Source organism: Sus scrofa, chromosome 1 (assembly GCF_054392235.1).
Source record: "Sus scrofa isolate SSC_HxYL_T2T_F1_AM1 chromosome 1, Sscrofa_HxYL_maternal_Yorkshire_Landrace_v2.0, whole genome shotgun sequence".
Classification (NCBI taxonomy): Eukaryota; Metazoa; Chordata; class Mammalia; order Artiodactyla; family Suidae; genus Sus; species Sus scrofa.
The window spans coordinates 86,796,273-86,823,493 of NC_139383.1; the positions used below are offsets into that span (position 1 = coordinate 86,796,273).

A 27,221-nucleotide genomic window follows, 5' to 3' on the forward strand; every position below is an offset into this window, starting at 1 on the left:
TTTATAATTTCTTTTCATTTGGAATCACGTTTCTGCAATTATTTTCCTATTGATTTAATTATCAAGAAAAATTTCAGGTGCAGAGATCAAAAGGATTATTTGAATTTACCAAGGCAAAAAAAAAAAAAAAGGTTTGAAAAAAGGAACAAAGGAAAACAAAAAGCATGTTAATACTTCTTTAATAATTCAAGATTTCAGTGATCTGAAAATATTGGGGGGGAAAATCACCTGAGTAATAAACTGTGCATCATTTGAATGGATTAAAGTTCAAATCACTGCAAAGCGGCTTATTTTTCATCCATCACCATGGATACAAAAGGACAGCTCAAGGGCAGGCATCTGACATCACAAGCATGTCCAGACAGGCCAGGGAGGGGAGCTGCAGCAATGCCACAAGGGACTGGAAGAAAAACCACGAAGGGAGGGGAGGAAGAGGCAGAGGGAAAGGGTCATTGTTAAGACGATGAATCAGAAGTTCAGTTGGGAGGATTAAATAGGGGGAGGCTGAAGGCCAACTGAGAGGCTTGGAGACCAGCAGTTGTTTACACTGACCTTTAAATACCTTCTTAGCCAGAAATAGAGCCAGAGAGAGACTGCTGAAAGAAGGTGTATCAGATCATTTGCTACTCAAATGGCAGTTTCTTTTATGGTCTCCTTATTTTATGTTTAGGCTTTAACTGATGTCCTAAGGCTTTCACCTGCCTGGCTCGCTCACTGAAGCTCCATCGCCAAAGTAGCTGAAGTTAACAACAGCTGGAAAGATCCACTGGGACCAGTACCCATAGGACAGTAGGAAGTGGTAAATATCGAGACGAATGGCTACTATAGATACTAAGCTTTTCTTCATGGACAGATACAATTTTTATTACAGTTTATTTTAATTTTTTTATAAGCTCAAAATTTTGTTTCCTATCAAGAGGCAGTGAATGCATCTTATTCACAGGTTGCTGCCTAGTGTATAGAGACCTTGACTCAGAAACTCTGGGTTTGGAGGTATGCTGGTCAAAGTTCAATAACAGTTTGTTACTGAAAGCCAGTGCCCAAGAGGTGAGCTTGGTGGAAAGGAAAATCTGCTTTATTTTGGAGGCTGGTAACTGGTGGAGAGGGTGGACTCATGTCCAAAGGCTGACTCCCCACCACTGACAATCAGGGGGCAAGAGCTTTTAAAGGGGAGATTCAGGAATGCGTAGGCAGAGGGAGGGGGCTACATGCAGAAACAGCATGGTCAGCTCTGACAGTCATCTTGAAATTGGTCATTGTTAGTCTGAGCAGCATCATCTTGATTGTTTTAAGTACAGTTAGACTTCAGTTCCAGGGTCCATTTGTTCCCATTTCTTTGAGATGAGTTCTCAGAATTGTGGCAGCTTATATCATGGTTACAGTTTGGTCATCATGTAGTTAACTTTTTCCACCTGCTGGGGGTTTCAGTATCTACACAACAGCTCAAAAGAGATGGCTCAGAATATTATCTATGGCCCTTGAAGAATAGCTACAGGTCCTTGAGTTTGCTTCTATATTTTCTCACTTCTCTGCTTAAACTTATTCTTTGGGTAAAGTTTTTCTATAGACAAAAGGCAGGTAGAGGACATGGCAGGGGAAGAACCACAGAGTCCTGCTCTGTTTCAGGTTCTCTGAGGAAAGCCCTGATTTGTAGCATTTGCTAATTTGTGGTGTAAGTATTTTCACCATGACTGATTTCCAGCTACCAATGTGATGTCCCTTGGCTTGCAAAGTTCTGAAAATGTAATAGTTGGCTCCTGGGAGCTGGTACCAGTGAGCTCCCGTGGATCAGTGATTGGATTCTGTAGCTGCTCTCATACCAACTTGCGGTGGAACTTTGCGTACCTAACTAGGTCTAGGTTTCATTCTTGTATGAAAGGGTTGGAGCTGTGCTTAAATGTTAAAAATTCTGCGTTGGTTTGTCCTGGTTGTTTGAGAGAGGATTCTTGGGGGCCTTGCGCCTGGGAGGGTTGTTTGGGAGATCCTCACATGTGCTTCATCTTTGCAAGGCTGTCCTGACTCTGTCATAGAGGTATATTTTAGATTTCTTTGTATGCTTCTATTACTAAGGGAAAAAAAATCAGAAAGCCACTTTGAATAATTGATCTTAAAGACTCCCACTTTTAAAAACTGATGATTCTATGAAACTAGAAATGTGAGTCAAATGCTTATATACTGATGTTGGTGGATTGAACTTGGCTTACAATAGTGCTTTTTCTGGGTTTAATCTTTTTTTTTGGATTTTTAGGGCTACACCCATGGCATATGAAAGTTCTCAGGCTAGGGGTCAAATTGGACTTATGGCTGCTGGCCTACCCCACAGCCATAGCAACACAGGTTCCAAGCTGCGTCTGTGACCTACACCACAGCTCACAGCAATGCTGAATCCTTAACCCACTGAGAGAGGCCAGGGATGGAACCTGCAACCTCATGGATACTAGTCAAGTTCTTTAACCACTGAGCCACGAAGGGAACTCCTCTGTGTTTAATCTTAAACTAAATGCTGGCTGAAAGAGTCAACCATACCTGAGTGGAATTGTATCCATGGAATCATAGACTTTAAAATGAGAAGGATCTTAGAGATCATTTTCTCCAATGGTTTTCAAATATGCCCAAGGACTTTGTCCAAGTCCTCTCAGAAGATGCTCTATGCATGTGCATCTGTGTGCGTGAACATGTGTGTACCGTAAACAGATTGAGGAGCCACTTCTCATCCCCACCTCACTGCCACTGAGGGGAGGGACCAAGCAGCTCCCTCACTCACAGGTTAAGGGCCATGCCTCCTTAAGCAGAAAAACAGATTTAAGTTTGAAATATTGGTGTTCCACTCAAGATCTCACTTGAGGTAAGGACTGTGTTATGTGGGAAGGGGGGAGACTGGGAAGGAAGTGAAGACAACTGATGAATGACATTCACTTTGTTTTAAGAGGAAAGAATGCCTTGTCTGTTATCCCACAGCCAGTAAGAGGCTAAATCATATCTGGAATTCAGGTCTCTAGGTTTCCAGACCATTGTTTCCTTTTTCAGAAGCTGGATGGCTGTTACATGCCTCGGGTACATAATCCAATCCTATATTGTCTCTTAGGATAGCCACAACCCACTGTTGTTTACTTGAAGTATGGCTAGTCTGAATTGAGTTGTGTTGTTGCTACGGAGTCCAAACTCATTCTGCTTACTGCAGGATGGGCCAACAAATTGGGAGACAAGTTGCTGGGGCTAGGAATAATGACTTTATTTGAAGAGCCAGCAGACGGTGAAGATGGCAGACCAGTGTCTCAAAGAACCATCCTCTCCCAGTCAGAATTCAGGCTTCTTTATACAAAAAGGGGAGGGAGGTGTGGTAGGTGGTTGCAAATTCCTTGGTGCAGAAATCTTTTGTTCTTGCAGCTGTCCTTGTAGGTCAGGTTAGGGTCAGGTGATGCTGTAAACCTCCAACAAAACAAATATTATTCTCTGTTCTGAAACTTTTACTCTTCATGTGAATGGAAAAGTGTTATACTCTTAAGGGTCAGAGCCCTGAGAATAGATTATCTTGTATATTTCAAGCTCTAGGCAAGGTTCTTTTATAAAAGGTGCAGGGCTGGCATGAAGCACAGGCAAGAGAGCACAAAGATTGAAGTAAAAGAAACAGATCTAGTATGGAGTCAGATTTGTTCTTCCCACTTGCACTGTAATTGTAAAATAGACACTTAAGTGTCAAAGTCTTAGAAAAAAAAAAGGTGAAATATCTCATTGATAAATTTAAAATATTGATTGTGGGAGTTCCTGTTGTGGCTCAGTGGGTCACAAACCCAATTAGTACCCATGAGGATTCAGATTCCAGCTCAGTGGGTTAAGGAACTGGCTTTGCCACAAGCTGTGATGCAGGTCACAGATGCGGCTCAGATCCCATTGCTGTGGCTGTGGCCTAGCCTGGCAACTGCAGTTCCAACTAGACCCCTAGCCTGGGAACTTCCATATGCCATAGGTGTGGCCCCGAAAAGAAAAAAAATATATGTTGACTGCATTTGAAAATGATCATACTTTAGATATGTTAAGTAAGATATATTGTAAAAATTGACTTTAATGTTAAAAACTTATTTTGATGTGACTACTGGACCATTTAAAGTTAAACATAGGAACTTACATTATGTATCTATTAGAGAAATCTAACTTAACCTCTGTCAGTTTACACATCTATTGAAAGAACATCTCCTCAGAAAAGAAAATCATGGACTTGGAGAAGAGACTTGTGGCTGCCTGATGGGAGAGGGAGGGAGTGGGAGGGATCGGGAGCTCGAGCTTATCAGACACGAGCTTATCAGACACAACTTAGAATAGATTTACAAGGAGATCCTGCTGAATAGCATTGAGAACTGTGTCTAGATACTCATGTTGCAACAGAACAAAGGGTGGGGGAAAAAATGTAATTGTAATGTATACATGTAAGGATAATCTGACCCCCTTGCTGTACAGTGGGAAAAAAAAAAAAAAAAAAAAGAAAGTGGGAAAGAGCTGCTCTTTCTATTTCTCAGAGTTGTTTTAAAATCAAATGTGGCAATCTTTCTGAAAGATGCCACACAAATATAAGATCGTACTCCAAGGCATTGATGCTCGTTGGGTCACCCATTGTGTTAGTTGCTCCCTGGAACGTAGTAAAGGTTTCGTGGAGTTCTCTCTTTGTTATCATTTATCTGTTTTTGGAGGGTGGGGCGGGGAGAGGCAAAGTAATGTAGGCTGTAAACATAATAATAAGCACATTCTGTCAGTCTCCTCATTTATATTCGGTATGTGCCTGGAGTCTGTCAACTCATTAGCCTTGGTACTGAGCTGCGTAGATGGAAGATGCGACTCACTTGCAGTGAGGATCTCAGCTTGAAGCTCAGACCCATTTCAGTCCAGCTCCCTACTGTGTGTATCATCAGGCAAGAGAAGTGTAAGCATTGTTTCACTAAATTATGTAAAACGTCTGGGCATCATGAGTGTCTTAGTTCAGGCTACTGTCATACTATAGACTGGCTGTAACAACAGAAATTTTTCTCACAATTATGGAGGCTGAGAAGTGCAAGATAAAAATGCCACAGATCTAATGTCTGGTAGGAACCCACTTTCTGGTTTGCAGATGGCTAGCTCATTGTATCCTCACATGGCAGAGAGTGGAGAGCTAGCTTTCTGGCCACTTATAAGGGCACTAATCTCATTTGTGAGGGCTCCACCCTGATGACATAATTACCTCCTAAAAGCTCTATTTCCTGGAGTTCCCATTGTAGCTCAGTGGTTAATGAATCCGACTGGGAACCATGAGGTTGCAGGTTCAATCCCTGGCCTTGATCAGTGGGTTAAGGATCCGGCGTTGCAATGAGATGTGGTGTAGGTTGCAGACGCGGCTCGGATCCCCTGTTGCTGTGGCTCTGGCGTAGGCCGGTGGCTACAGCTCTGATTGGACCCCTAGCCTGGGAACCTCCATATGCTGCAGGAGCGGCCTGAGAAATAGCAAAAAGACAAAAAAAAAAAAAAAAAAAAAAAAAAAGAAAGAAAGGAATCAAAAAGCTCCATTTCCTAATACTATCACATTGGGGATCATATGAATTCGGGTGGGAGGGACCACAAATATTCAGTCTACAACAGCAAGTAACCCTTCACTGGGATCTGTCTAGCAAAGAGTAACATACAGGGAAGGGGGCTTATCATCTTCACATCCAAATCTTGGCTCTACAAAACTAGGTCAATCAGGATGCTGTTGGGAAACCTGAAACTGCACTAGATTTAAATAGAGGGTACCTAATACAGGGAACTGGTATACAGGTATCGAAAGGCTGAACACTAAGCCAAATATTTATTACTGCAAAAAGCAGTTAACTTGAATGATGCCACTGGGATAATCTTTCTTTCTTCTTCTTTTTTTTGTTTTTTTTTTTTTGCCTTTTCCAGGCTCACTTCCTGCGGCATATGGAGGTTCCCAGGCTAGGGGTCTAATCAAAGCTGTAGCCACTGGCCTATGCCAGAGCCACAGCAACTCGGGATCCCAGCCATGTCTGCAACTTACACCACAGCTCACGGCAACGCCAGATCCTTAACCCACTGATCAAGGCCAGGGATCGAACCTGCGACCTCATGGTTCCTAGTTGGATTCGTTAACCACTGAGCCACAACAGGAACTCCCAACAGTTGGATTCTTAACCCACCATACCGTCGGGAGAACTCTTGAGGTCATCTTTCTAAAGTACAGATCAAATCCTCTATCAGTCCTCTGTTCAAAAATTCATTAGTTACTACTTTTGGCTCTGGGATTAAATATAAGCTTAAAAAAACATTTAAACATCTAGCCTTTGCCTACTCACCAGCCATGCCCTGGAGAGAGAGGGGCCACTCCCTCTCCCAGTGTATTCTTTGTCTTTCCCCACATTTTCCCCTGTCATGATTTGCCCCATCTCTCTAATGCCTGTGTACATACTGATTTATTTCTACTTTATATACCTTCCCACTTCTGGTTAGCTTTAGGTAACATAGGCTCTAATCCAAGAGTTATTTCTTCTGGGAAGCACATCCAGGCCACCAAGCTAAGAGTCCATTCTCAAAGTTCCCTTAGCACCATAGGCATACCTTTATAATTGCCTTTATTGCAGTACCTACAATCAGAGAGCTTATCTTTCCTGTTTATTAGATAGCAGGCAGCTGGAAGACAAGGACTTCATTTTTCATGTCTGTATTCCCCAAGTACTCAATATGTATTCAATGAATCAGAAGGTTTCTAACTCAGAAATTTTCCATTACAATGCTGCTATGCCATCTTCCTGAAGAAATAGCTATTTTATTATGCTAGAACTTCAAAATAGTAAAAACACTTTCTTTCTTTACCTAGCATATTTATTGTCAATTAAAAATACAGTCACTGATTTTAAAAGAATATCCTGTGGATTATTTTCACTTTAGAATAGGCAATTGTTGGAGTTCTTGTCGTGGCTCAGTGGTTAACGAATCCAACTAGGAACCATGAGGTTGCGGGTTCGATCCCTGCCCTCGCTCAGTGGGTTAAGGATCCCGCGTTGCTGTGAGCTGTGGTGTAGGTCGCAGACATGGCTCAGATCCCGGGTTGCTGTGGCTCTGGCATAGGCCAGTGGCTACAGCTCTGATTAGACCCCTAGCCTGAGAACCTCCATATGGCACAGAAGCAGCCCTAAAAAAGGTAAAAAGACAAAAAAAAAAAAAAATAGAATAGGCAATTGTCTACTAAGAATGTTGTATTAATATTCTCCCTTTCAAATCTAACAATGTGAATACAAATAGAATTACGTTTTCCTTTAATGTTAGTCCTACTGTGTTGGAGAGAGCATTTGATTTGTAGGTCAATTTACTTAAAATGTAATTGTGGAGTAACAAAACATGAAAACATGTATTAAAAACTTGCTTATGAGTTCCCTGGTGGCTTAGGGGGGTTAAGGACCCAGCACTGTCACTGCTGTGACTTAGGTCACTGGTATGACTTGGGTCACTGCTATGGTGAGGGTTCAATCCCTGGAATGGGAACTTCTTTTTTTTTTAGGGCCACACCTGTGGCATATGAAGTTCCCAGGCTAGGGGTCAAATCAGACCTGTAGCTATGACTACGCCGAAGCCACAGCAACACAGGATCCGAGCCAGGACTGCAACCTACACCACAGCTCATGGCAATGCTGGATCCTTAACCCACTGAGCGAGGACAGGGATCGAACCTGGGCCCTCATGGATACCAGTCAGTTTCATTGCTGCTGAGCCATGATGGGATCTCCTGGAGTGGGAACTTCTGCATGCTGAAATGCAGACCAACCCCCCCCCCCAAAAAAAAAACCTAGCTTAAATAAAATTTTGGTTTAGTTTTTTTAATGCAAAAGAAAAGCAGAAGCCCCCCCATATTCAAATAAACTCCATGAAATTGAGAAACTATTATTTACTCGCCAGTATGAAAGAAATATACTAGTAAACATCTCAAAAGTTTTCTTTCTTTGTCCACTCACAAAATAATTAACTTATTAATTTCATCAGGTGATCAAAAGAGATTTATCCTCTAACTAAAGAAAGAAATAGTCAAAGAGTATCTTCAGCTTTCCATACTGCAAAGGCAAATAATATCAATTAGATTAAATTTGTTTTCATAAGAACAGACCACTTTCTGTGTCTCTAATTTTACTGTTCTTTAAATCCAACTCAAATTTTCCTAAGCCATTCAATTTCTTTTTAAACAGCTGGTGTCTTTATTAGATAATGTTTAAAAGTTAATATTATATGCTGGCAATCTACTATTTTTAACCTGGAATTTATAATAAATTTAAAAATCTCTAGCAATATGGACATCAAGAAGTTAGATTTAGAGTTTTTGAACTTTCTAATATTTGTCATGCATTTAGTAAAATATATAAAACTGTGACAGTGTGGGTTTTTTTTTTTTTAAAGAATTATATTAAATGGATAACAACTTTAGCTAGGAATAATTATATGTTGGTGTGCTTTCCAGGTTATTATTTCTAGTACTACCCTTTTAAATTATAGTCTTTGTAATTTCTGGATTTTCTACAGTCGGAAGGTCTACTTACTGATTTTAGGAAACTTCTAACAAATTGTTCAAACTCTATAATTTCTCCATATGGAAAATGGGAATATTTTTAGGAAGTTTTTTTTTTTTTTTTTTTTGGTCTTTTCTGTATTTTTAGGGCCGCACCCATGGCATATGGAAGTTTCCAGGCTAGGGGTCTAATCAGAGCTGTAGCCACTGGCTTACGCCAGAGCCACAGCAACATCAGATCTGAGCCGTGTCTGTGACCTACACCACAGCTCATGGTAATGCTGGATCCTTAACCCACTGAGCAAGGCCAGGGATTGAACCCGAAACCTCATGGTTCCTAGTTGGATTCGTTTCCGCTGAGCCACAACAGGAACTCTGGAAGATTTTAATTAATATCATCTGAATCACTGTCACACAGCACTAAACAAGGTAATAAAAGTCCTGCAAAAAATTAATATTCTGTTAATCCTGGAAATACTGCAAATCAATATAAGCCCAAAATATTAAAAATAAAACTCCAAAGTGCTTAACGATTATTAGCATAATTTTTTCACAAATATAATCTTTAAAAAAATAATAAGCTACCTGGTTCCTGCTGATTGTAATTTCAAGTGGCTGAAATACAAAAATGTAGTTTTGTTTCCTTTTGTTTTCTTTTTTAAAAAAGCAGAATTCTGTGTAGTATATAGTGAAATGAAATGTACAATCTTAGAAAATTCCAGTCCTATCAAGATGGTATCAAAACCATGTAAAATCACATAAAAACATTAGAAATGTTGTCATATTTGGGGATAACCTTTTAAAGAATTAGTTCCATAAACAGATTTTTAACTTCTGTAGGTTTATAAATTCTTTTGGTCTTTTCCCAAGGTCAAATACATTGACAGTCACTGCTATTCCAAATAGGATAGAGTGAATAAACTGTACATTGTAAAGATCTTGAAAATGTTTTATGTACAATTAGTCAATTTTGAGGACACTCCTGAACTTTTAAATTCTAAGAAATTTAACTATCAATACCAGCAACTGCCTATAGGTGAAACACATTGAAAGCATTACCTTTGAAACCTGGGATTTAGCCAACCTAGGCGTGAATCTTGGCCCCAACACTTAGGACTCTAGTAACTAGTGGTAGATCCATTCACCTCTCAGAATCAGTTTTCTCAGGTAGAACAATGAATAAGAACACCCGCCTAGATTCTGAATGAAGATGGAATGTGATTACACTGCCCAGAACATTGTGAGGGCTATGAATAAATATTGTTTCATTCTCAACTGTCCTTGAGTGCTAGCAAACCCCAGCTGACTCTGGGGATATACTTTTTTAATTTGGTTTTTTAAAAAATCTAATTATGAGCATGTTTTTTGACCCTTTAAAGCAACGTCCTTTAAAAGTAATCCATCGATGAGTTTATTAAACTACATAGTATTAACTTTAACCAGGTAATAAGCAGTGAGCTATTTTAACGAAGAGTATTAGCAAATTTAAACAAACTAATGAAAAATTATTTCAGTTCATTTTTTTTTTTTTTTGCAGTACTCATCTTAATTTTTCACTGACAGGTTAGAGCTATCTCCTACCATTTATTGTGGATATAGAAAATTACCTTTAATTATGGTATTGCTTAGGTGGGTTAATCTTTCACTTAAAGTAAAATATCTTGACAGAATAAAATGGAGGGTTTGAAACAGTGCAAAGATGAAAACAAGGTCAAGCAAGAAAAGGAATTACCCTAATTCATCGTCAGAAGATTGATTAGAACGCTTTTGCCTTCAAGAATTAGATTCTCTGCAGAATGGAGATTGTAGAGAAATTAACAATGGCGAGAAAAGCAGACTCTGGTGTTAAACCATCACGATAATCAGAAGGCTCAAGAAGGCTTAAAGAACCGTCGTCGAAGAGAGGATTTTCTTCCTTGCCTCCCTCAATTAATGCCTTTTAATGCACTGTCAATCATTTACGGGGACGACACGGCACGCAGTAGCTCTCAGTAGGTTACTGAGACCCACAACAGATGTTTCCTTAAAAAAAAAAAAGTGTGCAAACGTTTCAAATGTCATTCCAACTCAAACCCGTTCCAAAACCCAAGAGCCACTTTCAAACCAATCTCGGGGTGCTTTCCTGACTCACGAAAGCTACGAGCTCGAGGCAAGAACATTAGGACTCTAACTCCTGAAAATCAGCAGAGAAGCAAATAGGTTTTTGTTCATAATTACTAATTCAAAACCAAGCGATTTCCAAAAAAATTCGAGTCAATTTTCAGTGTTTTCAGTTACTCAAGTCGCTAATTTCTACAATTCACTCCACGAAACCCCCTTTCCCCTCCCACCAGCCGCGGCCCTAGACGCTTCGCTGTTGCTCTTCGGTTCCGCAGAGCCTAAAGGGCCGAGCGAAATTCTCAGAGCTTCGGCGCCGGACCATTCCATTCTCCGCAGCGGCTGCAGCCAGGGCGGTCAACCAATGGCCGCCTTTTCTCGAGCTCATCGTTCTGCTTTCCAGTTCCACTGAAGCCAATAGAAAGAGCCCGCTGGAGACAGTAGCCAATAGGAGGCCGGGGGCGGGTTTACAATTGGCTGCGGGCGTCCCGCGGTGCAGTGTGGGCCCCCGCCTCCGTTACCCTGGAGCCGAGGTCGCCGCGCCTCTGCCACCCAGGAGCTGCTGTCCCCGCCCCTACCCTAGCCCGGTGTTCAAATTTCCCGCACCCCGGCCACCTTAGCGCCAGCCCCGCAGCCCCTGCGGGAGGCAGGCACCCCTCTTCGGGGGCCGGACGCGGCCCAGCGGAGAGAAGGCAAGGAGGCGAGCGTATTGCCGGCTCCGAGGAGGGGCCGCAGCGGGTTGGGGGTGGGCTTTAGGGTGGGCGTGGAGGCAGTGGGGGCGCTGGAGGGCGGCGAAACGGAGTCCGTGGACCGGGACGTGCGAGTGGAGATGTTAAAGGATTAGGGGCGAAGGAGGCTTTGGGGACGCGAGGAGAAGAAATCCTAGAAAAATAAGAGAGCTTGGCGGCTGGGAGAGGGCTTGGGAGGAGGGGAGGTTACTGCCAGTTGCGGGATTGGGAGATTCCGAGGAGAAAGCAGGGGGATCTAGAGAAGGGATTAGGAGTTAGAAACCCTCAGAGGTCTGTGGGTATTGAAATAGCAAAGGAAAGACAGGGCCAAGAAAGGGAAGGAGGCCCTGAGGCTTTTGGTAGCTCTGGGGTAGTAGTAGGAAGACTGTGGTTAGAGTGGAAGACTGTGGTTAGAGTGCACCAGCCTCACTGGTGCAGGCTGTGAAATGTTTGCACATCCTTCAAAGAGACGCTGAGAGGAGGGAAGAGTTGGCAGAAAATGTGCCTTCCTGGCATTGATGAGTTGGAGTGGGTGCTGAGATAATTGGTGTTTTACGTTGGCAGGACCACAGAACAGTGTTTAACAGTGAAGAGTAGGCGTCCAGTTTACTTGAGCTTAAACCCCTCTCATTCACTTTCACCTGAGTTTAGACACCTCTTGCTCGCTTTCACCTGAGCTTAAACTCCCTCTCATTCACTTTGTGACCTTGGACAAATTGCAAACATCTTTTGGGAACAGATTACTAGCCGGGATCAAGTTACTAGCATCACTTTCCCCCTCATTTCAGAATGGGAATAATAGATACTATTGTGAAGATGAATTTTATTGAGATGCTTGCATCAGTACTCACATACATGAAAGACATTGGGTGGTTTTGTTAAAGTAAATTTGTTATTGGAATTTGGTTTGTGTGAGTTATCTTATGGTCTGCATTGATGGACGATTTTTCTTACTCTTTCTGCGCTCCCTCTGAAAGTCTGAACAAGGTTTTGACTTCTTTCTCTACAAAAGTACACTTAATTACATACATGTTTATGATAGTCCTTTACACTCAGTTTAAGAACTGGATTAGGTATCTCTTTGGGATCAAAAGTTATCATTTAAATTATTTTTGTTGTTGAGTGGGCTATAGGCAGTTTGGAAAACAGTAAAATTGAGAAAAGGATCCAGTTCTGGAGATTGTTTTTCTCCTCTCTTTCTTTAGCATGTTTTTTATTTTAACCTATTTTTTTCCCCAGTTGTAATTCTACACTTGAATTTTATATTACTACTCTCAATATTTCACTTCTGCGGCATGTTGACTTGTATGTTTATCCAAAACGTAATAGGAAATAATAGTTTGTTTTGATTCTCTAACTTTACAGAGTGTCATTTCAGGTATGAAAAAAATAATTGTGGGAGTTCCTGCTGTGGCTCAGTGGGTTAAGGACCCAACTTTGTCTCTGTGGGGATGCAGGTTCAGTCTCTGGACTCACTCATTGGGTTAAGAATCCAGCATTGCTGAAAGTTGCAATGAAGATCACAGGTGCAACTTGGATCTGGTGTTGCCATGGCTGTGGCATAGGCTGCAATCTGTAGCACTGGTTCAAACCCTGGCCCAGAACTTCCATATGCTGCAGGTTAAAAAAAAAAAAAAGAAAAAAAAAAGTAATTGTGACTTTGGAAAAGAGATTTACCTTCTTTTATCAGAGTTACCATGATATTCCATATACATATCTAAGCATAGCTTAGATATGCTTTCTGATTCATTTGAAACTTAATTTATATATCCTTTTTGGAGGCAATTCTGGTACTGCAGGAGCTTATGGTAATCTTTTTCTGACCTGTTGTGTGTGATGTGTACTACTTTGGGCCTTTTTAAAAATTTTTTATAAAAGCTTACTTTTGGAAAAATGACAAGTGCTAGATTTGATAGCTTTCTGGCATTGCCATAGTAGCACTCTTGGCTATTTTTAGAAGATAAACAATTCTTAGAAATTAAAATTGGACAAGGCTTGTAGTTTTTATTTTTATTTTTTTTTATCTAGTTACCCCTGTATAAATAAGGGAAACAGACGAACAACTGTTAAGTGGTTCATTCTCTGATAGAAGGAATTAGTTTAAATTAGCTGTAGAGCTATACACAGAATATAAATATTTTGTGTTCTGTCTGTTGATTTAGATAACTTTTCAAAAAAATATTATTCACTTAATAATATTGTGACTAGTTTATATGAGTCTAATAGAAATTATTGTTATATCTGCAGGTGAAATTTATTTTGCCTGAAGCCCTGTAAGCCCATCTCTGTCATTGAAATTAACCCAGTGAGAATATTCCAATTTTATGATGGTAATGGCTCTGGGGAAAACTTTTTGATTTGCTCACTTTTCTCCTTTCTTAGGCATTTTAGAGATTTAAGCACGTCTTGACGCAATTATATGAGAGAAGATTTAATATTTCCTTAAAAACAGGCACATTTTATAGAATCAAACTATTAATATTCTGTTGGAAATAGCATTATAGAATAATCATTCATTCCACAAAAAGTTAATGAGTGGTGGTGTGGTTACTGTGGTGAACTAAACAGATAAGATTTTTGTTCTCATGGGTCTTGTATTTAATAGTAGAGAAAGACAATAAAGGTGAGATTATTCCCAGTAGTAGCAAAGTCTGGGAAGACAACAAAACAGAGTGGTAAGATAGTGACTGGGCTCACTTTAATAAAACTGCCAGGAGAGCCATCTTTGAGAAGGTGACATTTTTGGTGGGACCAGGATGAAGAGAAGGAGCCACCTTTGGGCTCCTTCTAAGCCACCCTTTCTAAGGGCAGGGCCTTCTAGGTAAAGAGTGCAACGGGTCTGTGAGTTGGCAACACGTTTGGCATATTGGAGGCACAGAAGAAGGCCACTGCAGCTGAAAAAGCAGATGAGAAGGGTGGCATGATGTAAGGATGGAGAAGTAGGCAGAAGGGCCAGGTCTTACAGGAGTTGCAGGTCTGGGTAAGAAACCTGATGACTGTTGAGAGCCATTGAAGGGCATTAAGCAGGAGGCTAATGCTGTCTGATCTCTGTGTCAAGTAGCTTTCTCTAACTGGGGCAACAAGAATGCAAGCAGGATATTAGGAGACTATTGCAGAAGTTCAAGTAAGAAAAGTTGGTGGCTTGGACCAGAGCATAGCAATGGGGATGGTAAGAAGTCATCAAATTGGGAATATATTTTGGCGATAAAACCACCTGGTTTTACAGATGGCTTGAATGTGGGATGTGAGGTTAGGAAGGAATCCAGGATGATCTTTAGATTTGTGACAAGGATAATCTTGTAGATGTAAGTGCCGTTTAATGAGGTCAGAAACAGCAAAGAGTGAGAGTAAAAAGAGGACAGATCGTGATTTTGGTTTTGGACATGTAAGGTGGAAATGATGTTTAGATACCCAGCTGGGGCTGTCAGATAAGAATGTGAATATGTGAGTCTGGAAGGCAGGGTAAATGAATCCTAGACGAGATCACCTACGGAGAAAGTGGATAAAGAAAAGAGGGCCAGATAGGTGGTGCCCTTAGAGATCAGGAAGAGGAGGCAGATTCAGCAGAGGAGACTGAGAAGAGAGAGCCAGTGAGGTAGTGAGAGAACCAGGAAGGCAGGTGGAAGAAAAGAGAGTGTTGTAGAAAGGAAAGAATGGTTAGTCTCATCAAATGCTACTCTAAGATTAAGGACAAATAGGACAGAAAATGGTTATGTGGTTTCACCAAGATAAATGTCATCGTTTGCTTGGACAAAAGCTGTTTCAGTGAAAGGGTGAGGATGAAGACCTGACAGCTCTGGGAAAACATTGCTCTTCAATTTTTTTTCTTTTTCTTTTTACACCCCCCCCCCCTTTTCTTTTTTTCTAAGGGCAGCACCTGCGACATATGGAAGTTCCCTGAGCTAGGGGTCAAATCCAAGCTGTAGCCACACCACAACCACAGCAGTGCCAGATCTAAGTCACATCTGCAACCTCTGCCACTGCAGCTTGTGGCAACTCTGGATCCTTAACCCACTGAGTAAGGCCAGGGATGGAACCCGCTCCTTATAAATACTAATCGGGTCCTTAACCCACTGAGTCACAACAGGAACTCCAACTTTTCAAAAATTTTTCTTGGCAAGTTGGAGTGGAGAAATTGGGTTGTAGATGTAGTAGGACATGGAGCAACAGCTGTGTTAGAGCCTCTGCTGATAGGAATGATCTTGTAGAGAAGGCAGAGGTGTAGGAGCACAGTCCTTGGGATGGAGAGAAGGTGTGGGAAAGAAAGAAGTTGTGGGAAAAGTTTAGTTCTCAAGGGGCCCAGACGTGGTGCTTCAGTTTTAGCGCAGGGAGTACAACAGTAGGATGGATGCAAACGGAGGGGGCTTTGAAGATAAGGTAGTTCTCATCTGATTGTTGATATTGAAACATTAAATAAGGTCCTCAACTATTCCATTTCAAGTGGTCTATTTCATGTTTTACTAACTTAGCTCTGTGACCTTAGATAAATTGTTTTTAAAAATTTGTTTTAAGTTACAGTTGATTTACAATGTTTGGTCAATTTCTGCTGAAGTGACCCAGTAATGATAAATTGTGATCTTGGGTAAGTCATTTTGTTTTTCTGGGTCTCAGTTTCTTTTATGCAAAGAAAGGAGTGTTTCTGCAGAGTTCCTTCCAGTGCTAAATTGTTATGTAATCTTATTAGCTATAGAAATTCATTTGTTAAAAAAAATTTGTTATTTTTCTAAAAGTTACCTTATCTCATCTTTATCTGTTTCTTCCTTTTTTTCTTTTGGTCTAATATTTGATGTGTTTTCATTTTTTCTTTAACTTGTTAACTTTTGTTTTCCTGTCTGCTTGTTTGAACTGTTTTCCTGGCAGCACTGTCAGCCAGGCAGCAATGTTTCTATAAGGACCAAGGATAATTTTATAAAAGAAAATTTTTAGAAGTGTCTAAATTTCCTTTCTCTAGGAAGGTTTAAACCTTTGGTTGCTATGTTTTCTAAGGAATGCTTGTTTGTTGTCATAAAGAACTGTAATATGAGATACATAGATTAGAGATACCTACCCTATATCAGCATAGAACCTCAGTAATTAGAAGTTTGGCAAAAGTAAGAAAAATATTCCCTAGTGTCCCTAGGGCTATTCTTGAACTTATCACTCTTAAATTGTTCTCATGTAATTAGCATGTAAAATTTTTAGAGAATATGTAAAGGCTACGTATGTAATTTATTGTGACTGTTTTTCTTACTTATCTCTCTCTGATGGAATAGCCACGCCCTGCCCTAAAAGAACTCATGATGTATTCTTGCTCATCTTGGTTTCCTTATTGTCTAAAATGGCATCTGTATCACCAGTACTTGTTCATGGAATAGGCCTATGGGTTGAATATCAGTTTTATGAACTTTGGAAAAGTAATGGCTTAAGTTGTGTTAAAAGGTTGAGAAAAACTGTTAGAAATAATTGGCCTAAAGATGACTTATATTTGCTGTTAAAGATGTTGATCTGACCATATGTATTTGTCTCCTCTGTCCTTGAAGATAACATTAAAATCATACTAAAGAATAAAAGAGGCTAAACCTCTAACACTGGAGGGATGTTAGAGCACTCTAAGTGGACGAGAGATTGCAGCACATTTCAGAAACAGGAAAGAGAAATGAGAGCAGAGAGAACTATGTACTAAGACATTCAAAAGGGAACTGCAGCAAAGAAATAGTCTGAAGTATCCAACAGAGTCTCAGAGAATCTAGGGATTTATAAAGAGAGAAAGGAGAATTGAAAATGAGAAGGAAGAATAAATGAAAAACCTGTAAATGGAATAGTTGTGCCTCCTTTTTCACCCAGGCCTGGGCACAGTGACTGTCAGTATAATATACCACCTGCCTTCCTTCCCCTGGCCTTTTCCCATCAAAAAATGCAGAAGTAATTTCTTCTGGAAATTGAAAACAGTGATGACACTAAAGAAGAAGTAGAGTTGCCTGGGTGGACCTGTGTTTGGAGGGGCCCCTCTGCATGACTAGCTTTTAAGGTGTCCCCCACATAATGTTCTCTGCTGTTTCTCCTGAAGCGAAGCATGCTTGTCAGGAAGCTCTGCTCACATGTACATGGTTTGCTCTGCTGTTCTTCCTGAAGCGAAGCATGCTTGTCAGGAAGCTCTGCTCACAAGTACATGGTTTGCGTTCATTCTTTCTTTTCCTTCTTTCTTAAATACTAATAGGCATCCAGAAGTTATCTTCAAAGAAATAGCACCAGCAGTATATACGTAAAAAGCCTTGATAGATAAAAGGACTAACTGTGTGAAATAAAGATAATTTCTGTATCAGAAGGGACCTTAAAAGAAACTGTTTCGTGCTCTTGGAATTGACAGAGTAATTATTTAAAAAATCAGAACAAGGAGGAGTTCCTGTGGTGGCTCAGTGGTTAACAGACCCGACTAGTATCCATGAGGGCTCAGGTTTGATCCCTGGCCTCGATCAGTGGACTAAGGATCCAGCGTTGCCATGAGCTGTGGTATAGATTGCATTACTGTGGCTGTGGTGTAGGCCGGCGGCTACAGCTCCAATTTAACCCCTAGCCTGGGAACCTCCATATGTCGAGGGTGCATCCCTAAAAAGAAAAAAGACAAAAGAAAAAAAAAATCAGAACAACGAGTTCCTGCTGTGGCACAATGGGATCAGTGGCGTCTCTGGCACACAGATTCTATCCCCAGCCCAGTACAGTGGGTTAAAGGTCCAGTGTTGCCACAGCTGTGGCTTAGGTCGCACTGAGACTGGATCTGATCTCTCTGACGTTGTAACTCCATATGCAGCAATGCGGCCAAAAAAGAAAAAAAAAAAAGAACAAGAAAAAGTTCTTGGAAATTAAGTTGTTTGCACAAGTTTTAAAAACTCCTGGATGGTTTAGATGATAAATTGAGGAAATGTCTTTGAAAATAGAACAAAAAGACCAAGAGAGCAAGCCTGTTATTTAACTAGTAGAAGTTTCAAAAAGAGTAAAGGGAGTGTCAGCTATCAAAAAAGTAACCTAGGAACATTTCTAGTTCTTAAAGACACAAGTTTCCAGATTGAAAGGGAGAGTGGAAAAAAGAGCAACACATGTGACACATCATTGTGACATTTCAGTATAACAAGAGGGAAAATCCTAGAAAGCTCCTTGAGAGTTAAAAAAAAAAAAAAATTCCCTGTGAAGACTGAGATGAACATAAGTAACTAGGGTGTAAACTCCATAAGGGCAGGGATTTTTTTGCTTGTTTTTTTCATTGCTGTTACTTAGTGTGAGCTCAAAATTATATGACTGTCACATCTCATAAGCAACTCTGAGGGTTTAGAAGACAGTGGAGCAGTGTCTCCAAAGTTCTGAGAAAGAACTAGAATTTGGAACTTGTGAAAACTATCAATTGTGAGGCAAAGACATTCTCAGACATGCAAACAGTCAGATGTTGTACCTCAGATAATGCTTACTGAAGTTACTTGAAGATATGGGACAGTAAAATAGCAGTGAAAAGTAATAAAGATGATGACACAGGTTACTGGAAATGGTGGATTGACTCAGGAGTACAATAAAAGTAGTTCCAAAATGACAGTGGTGCAGCAGGTGGAACGTAATTGGTTTATGTCAAAAGAGGATCTTATTGCTCTCCAGGAAAAATGTTTTTAGGAGGAAGAATAATGAATTTCAGGATACAGATAGAATAAGAAGCTGGTAGAGATCAGCATATGCATAATAAGACGGATTTTTTTCCTCTAAAAAAAGACAATTAGGAATTCTATGGAAAAAACTGCATAACCAATATGTAGTTGCAAGTTGCAGCTATTTTAAATGAGGTGTGAGTTAAATCAACTTTTGGAAATTCCCTTGTGGCACAGTGTGTTAAGGATCTGGCATGGTTACTGTAGCAGCTTGGGTTGCTGCTGTGGCATGAGTTTGATCGCTGGCCTGGGAACTTGCACATGCTGTGGGTGTGGCAAAAAAAAAAAAAAGTTTGGAATTCCCGTCGTGGCTCAGTGGTTTACAAACCCAACTAGTATCCACTAGTCTTGCTTAGTGGGTAAGGGATCTGGCGTTGCCATGGCTGTGGTGTACGCTGGCAGCTGCAGCTCTGATTCGACCCCTAGCCTGGGAACTTTCATATGCCGCAGATGTGGCCCTAAAAAGCAAAAAAAAAAAAAAAAAAAAAAAAGTTGTTCCCAGGAAACAGGACTTGGATGATTGGGCAGTGGATAGATAGTCCTTAAAACAACAACAATTTTATGCGTATATTTGGGGTGGAAGGTGGGGAGAGAGCTGTTGTTGTCTCATAGGAGATAATTGGGCAAATGGTGTTTTTATGGATTCTTACTCTTCACAAGAGAGTTATGTAGCGCCCCTGGCTTAGGTGGGTAGGTCATAGGGAGCTACTTCTGCTATGTGCATATAAACAGAAGTAATCCTTATCCATACGATAAAGTAACTTTCTTTTAAATGAATTCTTTTAACTCAATGAATTTATTACGTTTATAGTTGCACAACAATCATCACAACCAAATTTTATAGCATTTCCATCCCAAACCCCAGCGCATCCTCCTGCCCCCAGTCCTGTCTCATTTGGAAAACATAAGTTTTTCAAAGTCTGTGAGTCAGTATCTGTTCTGCAAAGAAGTTCATTGTGTCCTTTTTTTAGATTCCACATGTAAGTGATAGCATATGATGTTGGTGTCTCACTGTCTAACTTCACTTAGCATGATCATTTCTAGGTCCATCCATGATGCTGCAAATGCCTTTATTTCTTTCCTTTTTATGGCTGGATAATCCATTGTGTATATGTACCACATCTTGATCCACTCCTCTGTCGATGGACATTTAGCTTGTTTCCATGTCTTGGCTATTGCAAATAGTGCTGCAGTGAACATTAGAGTGCATGTATCTTTTCAAGTCATGGTTTTCTCTGGATAGGTGCCCAGGAGTGGGATTGCTGGATCAAATGGTGATTCTATTTTTAGTTTTCTGAGGAATCTCCATACTGTTTTCCACAGTGGTTATACCAAATTACAATCCCACCAACAGTGTAATAGGGTTCTCTTTTCTCCACCCCTTCTCCAGCACTTACTGTTTGTAGACTTTTTGATGATGGCCACTCTGGCCAGTGTGAGGTGGTACCTCCTAGTGATTTTGATTTGCATTTCTCTAATAATGAGTGATGTTGAACATCTTTTCATGTGTTTTTTGGGCATCTGTATGTCCTCTTTGGAGAACTTTCTGTTTAGATCTGCACATTTTTTGATGGGGTTGTTTGGTTTTTTTTTGGTATTGAGCTGCAGAAGGTGTTTATAAATTATGGAGATGAATCCCTTGTCAGTCGCTTTGTTTGCAGATATTTTCTCCCATTCTGTGGGTTGTCTTTTCGTTTTGTTTAGGGTTTCCTTTGCTGTGCAGAAACTTAGGTTTAATTAGGTCCATTTTTGTTTATTTTTGTTTTTATTATCATAACTCTAGGAGGTGGTTCTGAAAAGATACTGCTATGGTTTATGTCAGAGAGTATATGGCCTACGTTTTCCTCTAAGAGTTTTATAGCAGATGCTCTTATATCTAGGTCTTTAATCCATTTTGAATTTATTTTTGTGTATGGTGTTAGGAAGTATTCTAATTTCATTCTTTTCCATGTGGCTGTCCAGTTTTCTCAGCACCACTTATTGAAGGGGCTGTCTTTTCTCCATTGTATATTCTTGCCTCCTTTGTCATAGGTTAGTTGACTGTAGGTGTGTGGGTTTAATTCTGGGCTTTCTATCCTGTTCCCCTGATCTATATTTCTGTCTTTGTGCCAGTACCATGCAGTTTTGAAGACTGTAGCTTTGTAGTTTAGTCTGAAGTCAGGGAGCCTGGTTCCCCCAGCTCTATTTTTCGTTCTCAGAATGGCTTTGGCTATTCTGGATCTGTTGTGCTTCCAAACAAACTTTAAAATATTTTGTTCTAGTTCTGTGAAAAATGTCCTTGGTAGTTTGATTGTATTGAATCTATAGATTGCCTTGGGCAGTATAGTCATTTTGACAATATTGATCCTTCCAATCCAAGAGCATTGTATGTCTTTCCATCTGTTTGTGTCATCTTTGATTTCTTTCATCAGCATCTTATCATTTTCAGAGTACAGGTCTTTTGTCTCTTTAGGTGGGTTTATTCCTAAGTAATTTATTCTTTTTGATGTGATGGTAAATGGGATTGTTTTCCTAATTTCTCTTTCTGATCCTTTGTTGTTAGTATATAGAAATGCAGTTGATTTCTGTATATTAATTTTGTATCCTGTGATTTTGCCAAATTCATGGATGAGCTCTAATAGTTTTCTGGTAGCATCTTTAGGATTTTCTATTTTCTAATCATTGATTTTCTACAATCATGTCATCTGCAAATAGTGATAGTTTTACTTCTTCCTTTCTAATTTGGATTCCTTTTATTTCTTTTACTTCTCTGATTGCCATCGCTAGGACTTCCAAAACTACGCTGAGTAAGAGTGGCGAGAGTGGACATCCTAGTCTCGTTCCTGATCTCAGCGGGAATTCTTTCAGCTTTTCACTATTGAGAATGATGCTAACTCTGGGTTTGTAATATATAGGCTTTATTATGTTGAGATAGCTTCCCTGTATGCCCACTTTCTGAAGGGTTTTTGTCAGAAATGGGTGTTGGATTTTGTCAAAGGCTTTTTCTACATCTGTTGAGAGGATCATAATGGTTTTTGTTCTTCAGTTTATTAGTGTGGTGTATCGCATGGATTGATTTGCGGATATTGAAAAATCCTTGCATCCTGGGATAAACCCCACTTGATAATGATGTACAATCCTTTTAATGGTTTGTTGGATGTGGTTTGCTAGTATTTTGTTGAGGATTTTTGCATCTATGTTCATTAGTGAAATTGGCCTGTAATTTTCATTTTTGTGGTATATTTGTTTGGTTTTAGTATCAGGGTGATGGTGACCTCATAGAATGAGTTTGGGAGAGTTCCTTCCTCTGCAAATTTTTTGGAATAGTTTCAGAAGGAGAGGTGTTAGCTCTTCTCTAAATGTTTGATAGAATTTGTCTGTGAAGCCATCTGGTCCTGCACTTTTGTTTGTTGGAAGTTTTTTTTTGTTTGTTTGTTTGTTTGTTTTTGTTTTCCTTTTCTAGGGCCATTCCCAGGCTAGGGGTCTAATCAGAGCTGTAGCCCCTGGCCTACACCACAGCCACAGCAGTGCCAGATCTGAGCTGTGTCTGCCACTTACATCACAGCTCTCGGCAATGTGTCTGCCACTTATGTCACAGCTCACGGCAACGCTGGATCCTTAACCCACTGAGCAAGGCCAGGGATTGAATCTGCAACCTCATGGTTCCTAATCGGATTTGTTAACCACTGTGCCACGACAGGAACTCCTGTTTGTTGGAAGGTTTTAAATCACAGTTTCAATTTCAGTTCTTGTGTTTGGTCCATTCATCTTTTCTGTTTTGTCCTGGTTTATTCTTGGAAGATTGTGCATTTCTAATTTGTTTGTTTTTTCTAGGTTTTCCATTTTATTGGCATATAGTTGCTTGTGGTACTCCCTTATGATCCTTTTTATTTCTGTGATGTCCATTGTAACTTCTCCTTTTTCATTCTAATTTTATTGATTTGAGTCCTCCTTCTTTTTTTCTTGATGAATCTGGCTAAGGGTTTATCAATTTTGTTGATCTTTTCAAAGAACCAGCTTTTTGTTTCATTGATCTTTTCTATGGTTTTCTTCATTTCTGTTTCATTGATTCCTGCTCTGATCTTTATGATTTCTTTCCTTCTACTAACTTTAGGTCTTGTCTCTTCTTCTCTCTCGAGCTGCTTTAGATGTAAAGTTAGCTTGTTTATTTGAGCTTTTTCTTGTTTTCTGAGGTGGGCTTGTATTTCTGTAAACTTTCCTCTTAGAACGGCTTTTGCTGCATCCCATAGATTTTGGAGTGTCGCATCTTTGTTGCCCTTTGCTTCTGGTATTTTTTAATTTCCTCTTTGATTTTTTTCAGTGTCCATTGGTTGTTTAGTGCATGTTGTTTAGTCTCCATGTGTGTGTGTTTTGCAGATTTTTCTTGTTTTTGATTTCTAGTCTTATAGCATTGTGGTCAGAAAAGATGCTTGATATGATTTCAATTTTCTTAAAGTTACCGAGGCTTGATTTGTCACCCAGAATGTGGTCAAACCTAGAGAATATTCCGTTTGCACTTGAGAAGAATGTGTATTCTGTTGCTTTTGGATGGAATGTCCTATAAACAATAAGTCCATCTGGTCTAATGCCTCATTTAGGGCCTATGTTGCCTTCTTGGATTTTCTATCTGGATGATCTGTCCATTGCTGTAAGTGGGGTGTTAAAGTTCCCCACTATGATTGCATTATTGTCGATTTCTCCTTTTAAGACTGTTAGCTGTTGACTTATATATTGAGGTGATCCTCTGTTTTAAATTTAAATATTTAAAATTGTTATATCTTCTTCTTGGAGTGATCCTTTGATCATTATGTAGTGTCCTTCCTTGTCTCTTAAAATATTATTTATTTTAAGGTCTATTTTTATCTGATGTGAGTATTGCTTCTCCAGCTTTCTTTTGATTCCCGTTTGCATGGAATATTTCCTTCTATCCTCTCACTTTCAATTTGTATGTGTCCCTAGAAGTGAAGTGGGTCTCTTGAAGATAGCATATATATATGTATCTTGTTTTTGTATCCGTTCAACCAGTCTGTGTCTTTTGGTTGAGGCATTTAGTCCATTAACATTTAAGGTAATTATTGATATATATGTTCTTATTGCCATCTTTTAACTGTTTTGGATTTGTCTTTGTCATTCTTTTTTCTTCCCTTCTTCTCTTGTTCTCTCCTCTTGTGGTTTGACGACTATCTTTAGTGTTGTATTTGAATTGATTTTTCTTGTTTGTGTGTTCATCATTTGTATTTTTTCAGTTTGCAGTTGCCCTCAAGTTTTGATATAGGTTTCTATATATATATATATATACACACACACGAGATTATTTTAAGTTGTTGGTCTCTCTCTTTTTAAAATTTTTTTATTTTTGTCTTTTTAGGGCTGCACTCATGGCATATGGAGGTTCCCAGGCTAGGGGTCAAATCAGAACTGTTGCTGCTGGCCTATGCCAGAGCCACAGCTATGCAGGATCCAAGCCGTGTCTGCAACCTACACCACAGCTCATGGCAATGCTGGACACAATCCCCACTGGCCTTCAATGACAGATGCTTGGGGGCTCTTTCTCCCAATGTCAGATCCCCTGGCATGCGGACCTGACATCGGGCTCAGAACTCTCATTCTTGTGGGTGAGTCTCTGTGATACAGTTACTTTGCAGTCTGTGGGCATCCCACCCAGTAGGTATGGGATGGCTTATCTTGTGTGTTTGCCCCTCCTGCCCTCTTCATGTGGCCTCCTCTTTATCTTCTGGAGTAGGATATCTTTTTGAAAATTTCCAGTTCATTTGGTTGAAGGTTGTTTATCACTTTGTTGTAATTCTGTTGTTTTTATGAGAGAAGGTGAGGTCCAGTCCTTCTATTCCACCATCTTAATGCCTTTCAAAAAAAGGCTCTCCATAAATCAACTTTTGATTATACTGTTGAAATTAAAATGAAAGAATTGATCAAGCATCTTTTATATTTGAATTAGAAATATAATTACTGACATTTATGAAATGCTTATTATATGATCGGTATTATCTCATTTAATTATCACAATACTCTAAAGAAGTTACCATCAGCATTCCCACTTTACAGCTGAGAAGATTGAGATTTAGATTGAGATTGTGAAGTTAGGTGACTTTTCTGGATTTGCACAATTAGTAAGTAATGGAGCCATTTAATTGCTTTAATCCATCATCTTTTTTTCTTAGACAGTTTTTTTTAAAGGTATAAATATTTTTTTCATGATTGCACAGTGAAAAGATTCAGGCTGATTTATATATATTTATGTTATTAGGGCTTGTTGGAGTTGCTGATTTCAGTTCCAGTAGCTAATTGTTTCAGACTGCGAATGCCAGGTACTAATAATCTACCAGGAAGTGAAATCAGAGCTCTAAATTTATTTGCCGGTTTTTTTTTTTTTTTTTTGGCTTTTTCCCCCCTAGGGCCATACCCGAAGGCTAGGGGTCAAATCTGAGCTGCAGCTGCCAGCCTACACCACAGCCAGAGCAACACTAGATCCCAGCCATGTCTGTGACCTACACCACAGCTCATGGCAATGGTAGATCCTTGACTTACTGAGTGAGGCTGGGGATCAAACTCGTAGCCTCCTGGATACTAGTTGGATTTGTTACCACTGAGGCACAATGGGAACTCCCTGTTTGCATGATTTTGATTTTGATTTTATTTTTAATATTTTATTTATTTTTTTGTCTTTTCTAGGGCTGCACCCACGGCATATGGAGGTTCCCAGGCTATGGGTCTAATTGGAGCCGTAGCTGCCGGCCTATGCCACAGACACAGCAATGTGGGATCTGAGCCGTGTCTGCAACCTACACCACGTCCAACGGCAATGCTGGATCCTCAACCCACTGAGTGAGGCCAGGGATCAAACCCACAACCTCATGGTTCCTAGCTGGATTTGTTAACCACTGAGCCATGATGGGAACTGCTGCTTGATTTTTAAAAAACCTCTTTACTAAAGAAAATTTCAAACAAATATGAAACAGAGATAGGCTAATGAAGCCATATTTAATCTCTACCTTTATCTAGATTATTTTGAAGCAAAGCCCAGACATTATGTGATTTTACCTATAAATATCTCAACATGTATGTCTGAAGTAAAGGGTCTCTTTAAAAAAACCCTCCAGGAGTTCCCGTCGTGGCGCAGTGGTTAACAGAATCCGACTAGGAACCATGAGGTTGCGGGTTCGGTCCCTGCCCTTGCTCAGTAGGTTAACGATCCGGCGTTGCCGTGAGCTGTGGTGTAGGTTGCAGACGCGGCTCGGATCCTGTGTTGCTGTGGCTCTGGCGTAGGCCGGTGGCTACAGCTCCGATTCAACCCCTAGCCTGGGAACCTCCATATGCCGCGGGAGTGGCCCAAGAAATAGCAACAACAACAACAAAAAAAAAAAAAAAAAAAAAAAAAGACAAAAAGACAAAAAAGACAAAAAAAAAAAGAACCCTCCAAACCCCAAGACCATTATCTCACCTAAAGCAATAGCAATTTGTTAATGTCATTAAATATCCATTACATTTTATAAATTGTCTGTTTTGAGTCAGGATTGAAATAAAGTACAATTTGCAATTGTTTTCCCTAAGGCTTTTAAAATATATAGATACCCTCTTCCATCTCTTCTTTTTCTGCTTGCAATTTATGCATTCAAAAAGCCAACTTGTCTTATAGAATTTGCTACAGTGGGGGTTTTGCTAATTGCTTCTTTATACATCTATCCCTTGTATCTTCTATAAATTGTTATTTCAATTTAGAGGTTTGATCAGAATCAGATTTTATTTTTCTTTTAGGGAAGTAGATTACTCCAGAGGTAGAGTTATGTCCTATATGGAGGCACAAAGTGTGAGATTATTTCTTTTCTCTGGTGGTAGTGGCCCTTAGAGATCATTGTCAAGTTTCATTAGTGGCTGCAAAATGCAATGTTATAATTCTGTCATTGCACTATTCCCTTTAAAATTTATTAGCTAGAATAATTCTGTAAAGAGATACTTCCCCTTATGCATTACTTTGTTATTTTAAGATGCAATATCAGCAGGGTACCTGGTTGATTTAAATGATTGAGTTCATCCCTTAGTATCTTTCAAAGGTGACTAATAAGTTTTTTTAAAATATATGAGCTCATGAATTTAAACATACTATATGTGTTTTAATCTTTTGCTGATGTAGTTCTTACAGTTGTCCCATCTTCAGCTAGTAGGAGCTTCTTGGAGTGTGGGCCTGAGCCCTCTGACACACCAACAGTGTATCTC

General features: G+C 39.8%; 1 protein-coding gene across 7 annotated transcripts in view; it reads left to right on the top strand.

Annotated features, from left to right (window-relative positions):
- The first annotated feature begins 392 nt into the window (after positions 1-392).
- The window catches only part of LCA5 (lebercilin LCA5), a 132,174-nt gene continuing 105,345 nt past the window's right edge, over positions 393-27,221 (top strand). For 3 of the 7 annotated variants that reach the window (XM_084964401.1, XM_021092140.2, XM_084964381.1), the window contains exon 1: positions 11,113-11,307. The gene's annotated coding sequence lies outside the window, so the exon portion shown is untranslated. Of the gene's footprint in view, positions 800-11,112; positions 11,316-11,398; positions 12,331-27,221 lie in introns of those variants that run through there. The other 4 variants (XM_084964402.1, XM_003121398.7, XM_084964393.1 and 1 more) reach the window with 4 other exon arrangements.